Consider the following 13,524-nt stretch of genomic DNA (forward strand, 5'->3'; position numbering starts at 1 on the left):
TATTACATAGTTAATAATTCAAGAATAATGTGTAACTTAAGATAATAATAAAAAAAAATGTTTAAATTATTATTATTCTATAAGTAATTGAGTGGATTATGATAAAAAAATCACTCTGTATACTTCAATTTTCTATGTAAAATTGTATTTTATCAAGCCATTTCTCGCATTCGTTGAAAGTTCATAAGGTGAAGTAGTAGTGAGAGGGATTGACAGTTTTTTATGCCCTTTTTATATTAAATTTAATTCATCTATATATGCAAGAAGTGTCACGACCTTTTACTATTATCTGTTTATTACTCAATTGTGTTATTTATTACATATTACATTACTTAAAATAGATGATTTGTCACAACTAAAGAATTTCTTATTGTTATTACATTAGATTTGTATCGATGCATTTTTAGAAATATTTCTTGGAATGGTTTAAAGGATTGACATGAATTATATATATTTGATTTGATGACTAATAGACAATAATTTATAGACTACTGAATAATGAGTGGTGTATGTATTATAACAAAATGTTATTAATTTAAACAAAAAATGAATTATAATTAATTTTCTTCTTTCCTTTGTCCCCTCTCGGTCCTTTGCTCCCGAAAACCATCTACTAATAGCGATTGATATGTTTTTTGACGCCATGTCTAGAAATATATAATAATATATAATTAATTACATATAATAATTACAATACATAATTTTTATGGAAAAATAATGAAATAGATAAAGTAGTTTATTTTGTTACTTCTATGGCAAATATTTACTAGTTGCTAAAAAAACATGTCTTTATCCAGATGAAAATTAATAAATGACACGGCACCGCCCGTCGCTCAAGGCTGGCGCTCACTAGTGTCACAGTCGATATCAGCCGTCCAGCTATTAATATGACAATCGGTTGTCTCCCCGCCAATGACACCGAGATAAGGCCGCCGCCGAATATGGTTTCGGATATTGCGTTCTGTTTCGTTTCCGACGTAACTGGTTTCGTTGTGCACGAGTTTTCTTTTTCCTTTATGTGGATTGTGGAATAATTTATACCGCAGTTATCTAATTAATATTTTTTTCGTGTCTAATTTTCCTTTCTGTGCCGGTAGCCGAGTGCGGGACTCTACTCTTCATAATTAAAATATAGAAATGTATGTATATATACTATTATTTGAAGAGCGTAATCTACCTATAGCTTATTTATTTATTTATTTTTTTGTGTGTGGTATTCACCCGACACAGGGATACGTGGTGATAACTGTGTTCACCCGTTCACTAGGATACGCATTATAATATAAATGTTATCTGAACCTAACCACTAAAAATAAATATGTTTTCATTTTAGCTAGTTTTAATTTTATTTAACTATGTTCAACTCTGGTTATAGGACTAGAATTTAATAAGATTTATATGTATGGAAAAAGGTTCATTCTAATTTCGTGGCATAAGCGTCTAACGTATAGTATTTTTCTTTTTGTAAAAAAGCTGATTGAACATTTTTAATATCAACTTTGTACTGACTTTTTGATAAATATGAATATCGAGACAAACTTTTTTAGGATTACGTTAGATATAATTTTTCGTATTTAGGGTGAACTAGATGAAACTGGAGCTTATATCTTATTACACGAATATCATTTGACTGTAATTTTTATTCATTTTGCGGCATTCTTACACTACATTTATTGCGGATTTTGGTTCGATAAATAAGAAAGGAATGTTTTTCATTCAAATTAATGGTGAAACTGACGAATTATTTTTTACTTTTGAATTTTATAAATCGAATGATTAATTTTTATATAAATTCATTATCCAATTAACTTTATTAGAATAAATAATTATTTGGACAGTAAGAAGATAGAAATTTAAAATGTAGTATATATGTAATGTAAACAAAAATAATTATTGTTTTATCGGGGTAAATTTATTATGAATGAATTGTTCACACTGTTCATAACAACTGAACATGCTACGACAATTTGTGACGTGTTTTATTTTACATTACATAGTACGCCATCAATTAATCAACTATTTAATTTTACGATTAGAAAAAATAATAAATATTTTTAATTAAACTTAATTTTATTACATACGTTTTTTAGAAACACCTTTTATCATTAATTGCGTATTAAATTACTCAATAATAATGAATTATAACATATTTATATTTATCTTGGTAGTCAAAGCAACGAATGGTCAGAAAAAATATGATAAAGGGTATGCAATTAATTTTTTAAATTCATTTTTACAAGCCAATAATTGGAACGTTTCAAGATTAAGAAGTGTTTATGACCATTTAAGCAAGAGTTCGTTTTACGCGACTGATAGATTATTAAATAAAAAAAGTTGTAAAGGTTACATTGTTAATGAAAAAAATGTTAATCAAAAACTAAGAGAAACAATGTTAATTATTAATCAAGAGTACGCAATAAGTTTAGCACGGATCTTAAATCACGTAAGATGCATAGCAAGTGATTGTATTAGACTAAAAATTTTCTATACCCCAGAAGATCACGCGCATTGTGTGAGTTTATTATTACCAAATATTGAGAGTTCCAAAAAACTCATTACATGTTTTATTAGTGCAATAAATTTCCTTATGAATTTGTTAAATATCAAAACTAACCCATTTATTTTAGATGAATTAATAAAATTTGTTGGGTTATTAAGCAGAGAAATAAATGAAAATGACAATTCATATGTGGACAAAATTGAAAATAATTTAAAATACGAGTACATAGGGAATGATAGTAATATGAATGTAATTGTTCGAAGTTATTTAATTAATATGCGTGATATTAGTATAAATTATAGTGATAACGCTTTCGAAAGATATAAAAACGATAACAATTTACCCGATACGTTTGAATCGTATGAATTTGTAGAAGTTAACTTAAGAAATGAAATTCAAAATATGAACAAAATATTGTATACTAATCTGGGCTTCTTTTATGATGAAGTAAAAAATGAAACTTCTTATGTTCATGGATGCGAAATTCAAAAGAAAAAAAAAAAATTATTATGGTTTTAATTGTTAAATTGTAAGCGACTCAGCTCTAATAAACGATTTGATTAACATATGTAAAATTAAAAAAAATTAAATATATCCATAAATTTAAATTAATAACTGTACCAAGATTTTTACCAGGATTAGCAATAAACACGTATAAAATGTTTTTCGTTACATGTAATAAACATTACGTATTATAATAACTCTACGTATTTTAATAAATAAATCATTTTAATAACGTACCTTAATTTTTATTAAATTGATATGTTTCATTGAGAGATTGACACTGTCGCAGTGGGATCCGTAAGGATCACGGGCTTAACAACCACGCGGACCCTAGTTAATTCAGTGGGGGTGGCAACAGGTAACACTGCTCTTAGCCGGTCATGGCTCTGGATAGTTGGGACCGGTTTTATTTGCTTGCTAACAGCGAATAGGCTCCCATAACTCAGCCATACCATGTGAAAGGATTGCTAACTTGTCACAGTGTAGTTATCCGAAAGGTAAAGTGACCATTGGGATCCTCTATGGCACCCGGCAAACCATAGAGTATACAGACTTGGTACAGTATGAAGCTGTGCTGTGATGGACTTTTATCTAACGAATTTGGGACGAACAGGGACCCTACGGACAACCTGTCGGAACAAGCACGTGGCGGCTCTTCGCAGAAGAATCGTCAAACTTGAAAGTCTCAATGCGAAAAACGAGACAATGTTTTTCGTTTTATTGTACTTCTGAGATAGGTATATTTATATAAATACATAATAATATTTCTTTTCATATATTTTAAATATATGTGTAAGGTGATTTTAAAATATAAGAACAGAAACGTTATTATGTTTTATGTGATGACTAAATATGTTTCAATTTTACGATAAAAAAATTAAAAGAATAATATATGATAACATACAACAAGAAGAAAAAAAACGTTGTAGTATATATATATATAAATATATTTCATAGATATTTTTACGCATATACATATATTTTTTTAGATAAAAATTACAATTTCATACTATATTATGTTACATTAAAAAAATGTTTTGAAATTAATTATATACGAAAACGTGTATATTTAAAAGATATATTTTTAATTCTGGACAATATTTTTTACAACGATAATAACTTAAAATTTTAGTAAAACTGTAGGTCTTCTGGTGGTGGTTCAGCATAATGCCCGTGGGCCAACATATCGATTCTGTTTTCGAGCGTATAGCGCTTATCGTCAAAACGGTAAAGCGCCAACTTGGTTGTACATAAAGTGCGTACCTCGTGCTCGAACGAACGGGTTGACACGTTCTGCTGGTATGGAGTGTAGGATATCGATGATGGATGCTGTTCACCACCACGTAACAATCCGATGACCACACGGGTATTCTCTACAGGTAACGTTCGTTTTGACGCATCGTCGCCATCGTCATCGTCGTCGAACAAACACCTATTCTAATCGTCCAAAGGAAAATGATTGCGGACGACGTGTCCGCGGATTCCCTTAGACTTGATGAGTTCGCTGCCTTTCATGTCATACGCGTAGCACTTTGATCGAGTGTTGCGATCTCGTACAGTGTTAGACCACCAGTTTCGTTTGAAAAGGCCGGGCATCTTTTTACTATCAGTGAAGTAGCATGAGTGTTCCTTGGACAGGCTGGATGCGTGCACGTGCACCTGTAAATGAGGGCTGCCAGCTAAATTTTGATAATAGTTTTTGACACGGATCGGGTATATGAAGGAGTCTGAAATAAAAATAAGTAAATAAATACATAAAAAATAAATCACGTTGAAATCACGATTACTGGTAGAGTACATTTTATTATTATGATAAATTACACAGTGCAGTGTGTTAATTTATTGCTAATTTTAAATAGATTGAATAATTCTTGAATGTAATTTTATATGCATTAAGATTGTTTTGAAATATTTTCTTTTAGTGTTAATATGAATTTGTGAGCATATGTTATTTTATTATGGTAGAAATCGTAAATTTTTTTTTTTTAATTATCATAGAAAAATGATTATTATTCAAAAGTTTTTTTATTACTTCGTCAAAAAACACGTAAACAATTTTTTCTTTCTACAAAACTTCTAGAAAATTTAATTTCAAACAACTTATACATGAAATTTTTTTTAAAACTTGAATGGTACATTATTATTTAAATTTCCGATTTTTTGGCACGCGTAAATCGAATTTTGAAAATTTGCATTTTAAGGACTACCCTACTACATATTTATACTACAGTTTCGTTATTTTGAATCACTCAGTATAATAATAATTTTTTGTTTATACATTGGAATCACGCTGTATGATAATAATATTTTGGTTTATCCATTTGAATCACTATGAATAAAAATCATTTTTTTTGGTTAATATATTTGAATCACTCTGTATGATAATAATTTGTTGGATTATCCATTTGAATCACTAAGTATATTGAAATATAGTTTTTTTTTTTTAAAAAACTATACAATTGACGAATTATTTTATAGTTTTGAATTTTAAAATAATCACTTTTATAAATTGGAAAATTTATATAAATTTATTTACCAATAAATTTATTGAAATATTATTGTTTTGTCAGAATAAATTTATTATAAATGAATTGTTCACACTGTTAATAACAACTGAACAGGCCACGACAACTTGTGACGTGTTTTATTTTACATTGCATAGTACGCCTTACTTAATGAACTAGTCAATTTTACAATTAGAAAAAAATAAAAAAATAAATTAAACTTAATTACACAACATACATATTTTAAAATAACAAATTGTTTTTTTCATTAATTACGTATTAAATCACTTAATAATAATGAGTTATAACATCTTTATATTTATCTTGGCAGTCAACGCAATTAATGAACAGAAAACATATGATAAAGGGTATGCAGTTAATTTTTTAAATTCATTTTTACAAGAAAACAAGTGGAAAATTGAACCAGCACAAAGTGTGTATGACGATGTAAGCAAGAGTAGAATTTACTTTCGGAAACTAGTATTTGATAAAGAAAGTTATTGTAAAGATTACCTCGTGGATAATAATAATGTTAATCAAAAATTAAGAGAAGCAATGTTGCTTATTAATCATGAGTACACAATAAGCTTATTATGGATCATGAATCACATAAAACACATTGCTATTAATTGTATTGCGAAACTAAAGGGCCGTACAACTTCAGAAGATCGCGNCGAAACTAAAGAGCCGTACAACTTCAGAAGATCGCGCGCATTGTGTGAGTTTATTATTACCAAATATTGAGAGTTCCAAAAAACTCATTACATGTTTTATTAGTGCAATACATTTCCTAATGAATTTGTTAAATATCAAAACCAACCCATTTATTTTATACGAATTACTACAATTTATTAGGTTAATAAGGAGAGATATAAATGAAAATGACAATTCATATGTGGAAACCATTTATAATAATTTAACATACAATTACGTAATGGACGATTGTAATTTGAAGAAAATATTTCGAAATTATTACATTGATAAACGCAAGACAAGTTTAGATTATCCTACAAGAGATCTTGAGAACTATATATATAGAAATAATTTACCTAATACGTTTGAAATGTATGAATTTGTAGAAGTTAATTTAAGAGATGGTATTGAATATATGAAAAAACAATTATATACTAATCTAGGCTTTTTTTATGACGAAGTAAAAAATGAAACTTATTATGTTCATGAATGGAAAATTCAAAAGAAAAAAAAAAGTTTATTTAGGTTTTAACTGTTTATTTGTGAGAGACACGGTGTTTCTATCAAATGATTTTTAATATATGATAATATAAAAAGATAAAATAAATTTATAAATTATATTTACTTGCGTTTAGTTAGTTTATATACTGTATCAACATTTTTATTAGGATTTGTAATAAACACGTATAAAATGTTTTTTATTGCATGTAATTAACGTATAATAGTTATAAATTTTCATTGTTCTTTAATAATTTACAAAATTATAAAGCCTATTTAATTGCTCATGAGAACGATTTTATTTTAAATAATAAGATTGGTTTGCATAAAATGTGCAACTGATATTTATGTACAAAATAGTATAATAAGTCAATGTATTTAATTAAAAATATGATTTTAATAATGCACCATAAATCAGTTTTATCCATACAAACAATTAAAATCATTCATTTTTAATACTTTTAAAGTATATTGTCGAATTATATTTGATATTATATAATTTTACTTTGAATTTTATTAATTTTTTATTTTATTTGTGTGTGCTACTACCAGTCTATAACATTCCAAATTTTTTCGTAACATGTTGCTATATTTTTAACAATGGATGAAATAAAAAATTTACTGTAGATAGTAATTATAAAATTTCCTGATTGCATATTAATATTAACAATACCATTTTCTATATTTAATGATGTCAATTTCAAACTTCCAAATTGAGCTAAAAGTTATTGTAATAAATTCATTTTTTTTTATTATAAACTCTCACTTTAAAGGACAAAAAAAAGTAGGTTCAAAATGATTACTTTTAACATATTAAAAATCAAAATCAATAATAATTTGGAAACAATTAATTATAAAAATTATATAATATATAAGTAAAAGAATTACTAATCTGGATATAGTTAAGGAAATAGAAGTTGATGTTGCTTTTGTTATTATCCGCCAATTTCTTAAAATTAAACACTATCTACATATTTGAATCGAATCGTTTCTTATGATAGTGATTTTAATCACTATCAGATTAAATCTATACTGTACCCAACTATGCCACGTCCCCACTGTGCTGGGTTCTTATTAAATAGTTTTCTCATTAATTGTTTCTCTTATTAATTATTAATTCTCCTATTTAATTTTTATTAATGGTTTATCACGCAATAGATTGTTGGAGATTCGAAAGCATAGATTAAATTTTACTTACCTTATGTCCTGTGTAGTGCAATAATATTTCAAGTAATTCAATGTTTATTTTGGTATTAAACGCACTACGTATACGATTTACAGTATACGTCATATAGTCCATATAATTACTTACAAGAACGATTCAAGATTTTAAATAATATAATTTAATTACACAAAGTTTACGACTGATTTTACTTGTAAAAGATTCTAAACACTCTATATTTTATTATAGATATAATTTTATTTTTTAATTATTAATTTTTTACATCTGTTGAACAGTATTTTTTTTTTTTAGAAAGTATATTTTATTAAGAGATCGACACCAATATTGCCTAAATATTTCTCCGGTCTGGCCAAAACAAAATTCAGAAATATTTATATCTATGTAAAAAATGTATCAAGGCGGAATCGTGGTGGCCCAATGTGTCCCGGAGCTAGCACCTTGAAAGGATGCGGCACAATAATTACCAAGACAAAAATTAATAAAATAAAAATAAAAATAAATTATAAGATGGGGACTTGGGTTTTTGTATAAAGTGTGAACCTGATGTTGTGGTTCTATCGGAGTCGTATGGTTCGAGGATTTAGAACGATAAAGACAAGTAGATATAAAAATATATGTTAAGTTACTCTTATAGAGGTATAATAAACTTTTGTCTGATTAGTTTCTGATGTCCTAACTAAGAGGCAACGAAACGGCGAAGCCAATTCACGAATACCTCGGCAACGAGACGGCAGAGCTAGTCCACGAATACCATATAACGTAATTATGTATAATTTCTTTAACCAACCAGTCAAAATTGACACTTTAAAATATTATTTTAATAAATGATCTATTGCTTTGTCATCCTTTGCTCAAACTTATTTACTCCAAATAATTGGGATAACATAAAATTACTTACTTCTTTTATTATTGCAAATTGCTTGTAAAATGATTTGATAATTATCTCGATATGTTTATATATGCTTAAAAGTATTTAATTCGCACTTCGTCAAAAGATAAATAATTAAAACAAGTTCTTTTCATATATAAATAAAACGCGTAAAAGTTAGCCGACAACAACACAGGGCTGTGACTGATAATTATTTCTTTTTATTCTTATTTTAATTCGGAGAAAACGGACTCTCTCGCTCGCTGTCACTCCTTCGAGTCTCTCTGGAGTCTCTCCATGACTCTCCCTAGTCTGAAAAGATTTCAGTGCTTTTTATAGTAAAATGATAGTACCCCCAATCCAGGGATATTGTTGTCAGCGCTTTTAGTAATCTTTTTAGTTAATTGTATTAATTATACATTACATGATTATTATATTCAGATAACATATTTAACAATTGATAAATTGACATATATATATATAAATAATAAGAAATTGTGTTGAACATCGTATTTGTTATGACAGATAAATTATTTGTTTGTTTACAAGTTATTTAAAATACAGATTATACATTTTTCATTAATAATGTAAAATGCGCAATGCAAAGCATTGAGCATATTACGACAATACACATAGTCCAACATATTTATTAATAAATTAATTTAATTCTCAGTATTGACTGAGGAAATTGTGACCTTTAGATCTGTCCGCCGGCGCGATGTTCATTAGAATAAAGACATTAAAGTCAAAGACTTGCTACCTAATAATAAAAGCTCACAATATATGTTTATTATTAAATAAAATTTAATATTGTGATCTTGTATAATCATAATATGTGACATACATGTACAAATGATAACATCATATTTGAAAGGTTACAATTATAAAAAAAATCAAACTATTTGGCCGCAACGAAAAATTTGTAACTTTCATGGCGCATTGAGTAGAAAGGGTCGCCAACCCACTTGGCGAGACACTGTATTGTCGGACCACAGTAGGATTTAAAAAAAAATTAAATATTGTTAATTAAAAGCAATTTAAGATAAAAAAAAAGAAATATAAAATTAATAAAGATTAAAGTTGATGTCCGTTGAGTCGTTGATAGTAGATGTACACCAAAACCTCGTGACAGTTGTCACATAACCATAATAATGGTTATAATGAGGAATGACCTAATACATGGCCATTACCCGTACCTTATAAACTAAGGGGAGTTGATTTTTGAAAGGAAAAAAGATAAACAAATACACGAGTCCATTGAAGATGGAACGCGCAAAAAAAAAATAAGATAATAGTTAAGTTAAATTTAGGGGACTTTATTAAAAAAAAAAATTAAGTTACTACGAGGCAAAAAACCGAACGGTCAAAAAACCTCGTCTACAAATTAAAGAAGAACAGAGAGAAATAAAAAAAAAAACAGATATTAATAAAAAAAAATACTAGTAACACCTACACTTTTACAATTAGATAATACAATGAACGTTTTCGGGTACCCACCGGCTATTAATCACGGCCTTACCGCTAAGCACAGTACCGCAAATTCAAATTGTATGTACATTATGGAAAAAGTAGTTGGTTATTACTAATTAATAATTTTATGAGATAATGGGCCTCAAACCCTGATTTTTACCCATAAGATGGTTGAGCTAATTTTAAGTTAAAATTTTTAATCATTCAGTAGTTTGATTCCTTTTTTCTCTGTTAAAATTTTAGATTCTCAATACATACCCACAATAGTTACACAAAAAGTAATTTATTTGGTTATTTGATGTTTATAAAATATTTTTCTATTAAATTGTTTAATATTTTTACTAATTATATTTAAATTTGTTAATTATTATTGAAATAAAGAGTAAATTTGAAATCTAAAAAAATTATTTTTTAGCTTCGATGCGAAGCTGAGAAAGTATTGGTTTTACTAAGATGTGTTTATTTTTTTTTTTTTTTTGTGTCTGTTACCACTTTTTCTCAGTTCTCACCGAACCGATTTCTTTCAATGATACGTCAAAAGATCACAAATCGTATCTAGTCGAAGAAGTTACCCTCAAAAATTGAAAAAAAATCCCTCGTTCTCCGTAAATGGGGGAAACCTCCAAAAAAATTACAAATTTAAAAATCGCTAATTTACGAAATTTTTTCAATTTTTTTTATTTAAAATTGCTATAACTTTTTAAAAAATGAATATATCAATATAATTTTTTTTATATAGATGCATGATATCATTACTTTTCATTTGGTATATTTTTTTTATATTTGACCTTTTAACTGCCCACAGGGAGGGGATTTAAAATGACAACTTTTTTACAAAAAATTAACTTTTTCAACTTAACATTTGAAAATGTTCCGAAAGGTCTGACACTTTTATATATATCTTAAATTAAAGCTAATGTAATGTTCTTTATTATGAAAAAAAAAAAAATTCGGACTTTATTTTATCTTCATGGTGAAAATGTCTACCGAATGCTATTTTTATGTGAACATTTTCAATTTTGTATTTTACATTTTTAACTTTATAATGCTATAACTTATTGAAAAGTGTATGTATCCACACAATTTTTTTATGAGAAATAATATTTTTTAATAAACCCTTTTTCATTTGACATACTTTATCTTAATCGAGATATTAATAAGGAACCAGCAGATCATGTGGCTTTTGAAATAAAACACCAATTTTTTTAAAATTAAACACTATCTAAAGATTTGAATCGAAGCGTTTTTTTTTTATAGTGATTTTAATCACAGTCAGATATCATAATACTTGATCCAACTATGCCACGTGACCACTTAGCCGCGACCGCCCTGTGCTGGGTTTTTTTTATTATTAACATCAACACATAGATTTATTTTTGTGTTAAATTAGGTATACAAATACAATGTAGGTATTATCAATGTCTAATGTTTAGTGCGTGCAGTGAGAAAAATATGTCTCTTCTCTGGTATTTTTCAAAATTTTCTTGTATGCAATTACAACTCTATTTTTGAATGAATATTGTTCTAAAAACTGACATATTATGTATAATCTAGACTCATTTATTTAAAATTTTACTCATTGTGTCAACGTTGTTTCCTGTGATTACAATAAATCTTGTGCACAAAATCGAAAATTGTGAAACACTTTATTTAATTTACGAAGGTATTGTATTTCATTTTAAAATGAATAAATCAAGTATTATTTGGGATATTTTTCAACTTGAAGCAGTTAATATTCATGTAAAGTGTGGACTTTGTCGTATAAAATTAAAAAATAATTATTCTTCGACTTCAAATTTAATTAGGCATATTAAATCTATGCATCCATTAGTAAATTTATTAAATAGCTCATGTAATAAAAGAGACGATTGATGACCCAAATATTACTCCATCAATTTCTACTTCTGTAAGTTAAATCTATATATCATAATTCGCATGATTCAGAATTTATTGATAAGACGTTTTAAACTAAATTCAATTCTTAGTAGTCCACACTGAGTCATTGAGTCACAGTACCATGGCACACTGATTCAGCTCATTCAGTTCACCTAAAAGAGTAAACTCGTTGAGTTGACTCACTCAAGAACTACCCATCCCTAAATATATACAAATAGACAAAAAATAAATAGATACTTTTTGTCACGTCACATATTATATGTTAATATTATAAGGAATAATATAATATTACAATTAACACACATAAACAGAACATTTACACACCAGTTTAATGTTTAATAAATCGCATTAAAAACGGATTATAATATTGCTATGTATATTCATCGTTTTGTTATCTAATTGACATTTGTCGTTCACAAATTATATTTGGTTGAAATGTCATACGTCGGTAGTACCGCGGTGTAGATATAAAATTAAACACTTTAAACGTCAAGTTCGTCGGTTTGACTCTTCTCGAGTCCTCCTGTTGACTTATGAACTTTATTCTATTTCAATTAAATTATATAATATTCATGTGAGTCAGTCTATTCTCCTTGTAAGATATTTTAAAATAGAATCAAATACAAAACCCAGAATTTTAACACAAAAATAGCATATTTTTGAATATGGTGGCCATTTTCACCAAGAAGAAAATGTATATTTTGAATTTTTTTTTTTCATAGTAAAGTATATATTATAAGATTTAATTTAAGATAAAAAAAAATTGTGAATATTTCCGGAACATTTTGGTCTTTGTAAAAAAGTTGCTATCTTAAATCCCTCCTTTTGAACAGAATAAGTGTTAGATTATCAAAAAAAATGATATAAAATGAAAGAAAATTACCTAAGATTTCAATATAAAAAAACCCAGCACAGGGGGGTCGCGGCACAGTGGTGACGTGACATAGTTGGATCAAGTATAATGATATCTGATAGTGATTAAAATCATTATCAAAAATAAACGCTTCGATGCAAATCTTTAGATAGTGTTTAATTTTAAAAAAATTGGTGTTTTATTCCAAAAGCTACTTGATCTGCTGGTTCCTTATTAATATCTCGATTAAGATAAAGTATGTCGAATGAAAAAGGGTTTATTAAAAAATATTATTTCTCATAAAAAAATTGTGTGGATCCATAAACTTTTCAATAAGTTATAGCATTATAAAGTTAAATGTAATATAAATAATAAAATCGAAAATTTTCACACAAAAATAGCATTCGGTAGCCGTTTTCACCATGAAGACAAGTCCAGAGGTCAAATTTTTTTTTTTCAAATTAAAGTATATTACATTAGCTTTAATTTAAGATATATGTAAAAGTGTCAGACCTTCCGGAACATTTTCAAAAGTTAAGTTGAAAAACTTAATTT

The 13,524-nt window shown here is 27.3% G+C and overlaps 1 protein-coding gene across 5 annotated transcripts in view; it reads left to right on the plus strand.

The window, feature by feature from the left end:
* Window positions 1-972: 972 nt before the first annotated feature.
* Window positions 973-13,524, plus strand: part of LOC126906820 (piggyBac transposable element-derived protein 4-like) — a 99,828-nt gene continuing 87,276 nt past the window's right edge. For all 5 annotated transcript variants that reach the window (XR_007704352.1, XR_007704351.1, XM_050687694.1 and 2 more), the window contains exons 1-3: window positions 973-1,139; window positions 8,174-8,480; window positions 8,544-8,641. The gene's annotated coding sequence lies outside the window, so the exon portion shown is untranslated. The remainder of the gene's footprint in view (window positions 1,140-8,173; window positions 8,481-8,543; window positions 8,642-13,524) is intronic.

The sequence above is a fragment of the Daktulosphaira vitifoliae genome, unplaced genomic scaffold, assembly GCF_025091365.1.
Source record: "Daktulosphaira vitifoliae isolate Bord-2020 unplaced genomic scaffold, ASM2509136v1 Scaffold_5, whole genome shotgun sequence".
Lineage (NCBI taxonomy): Eukaryota > Metazoa > Arthropoda > Insecta > Hemiptera > Phylloxeridae > Daktulosphaira > Daktulosphaira vitifoliae.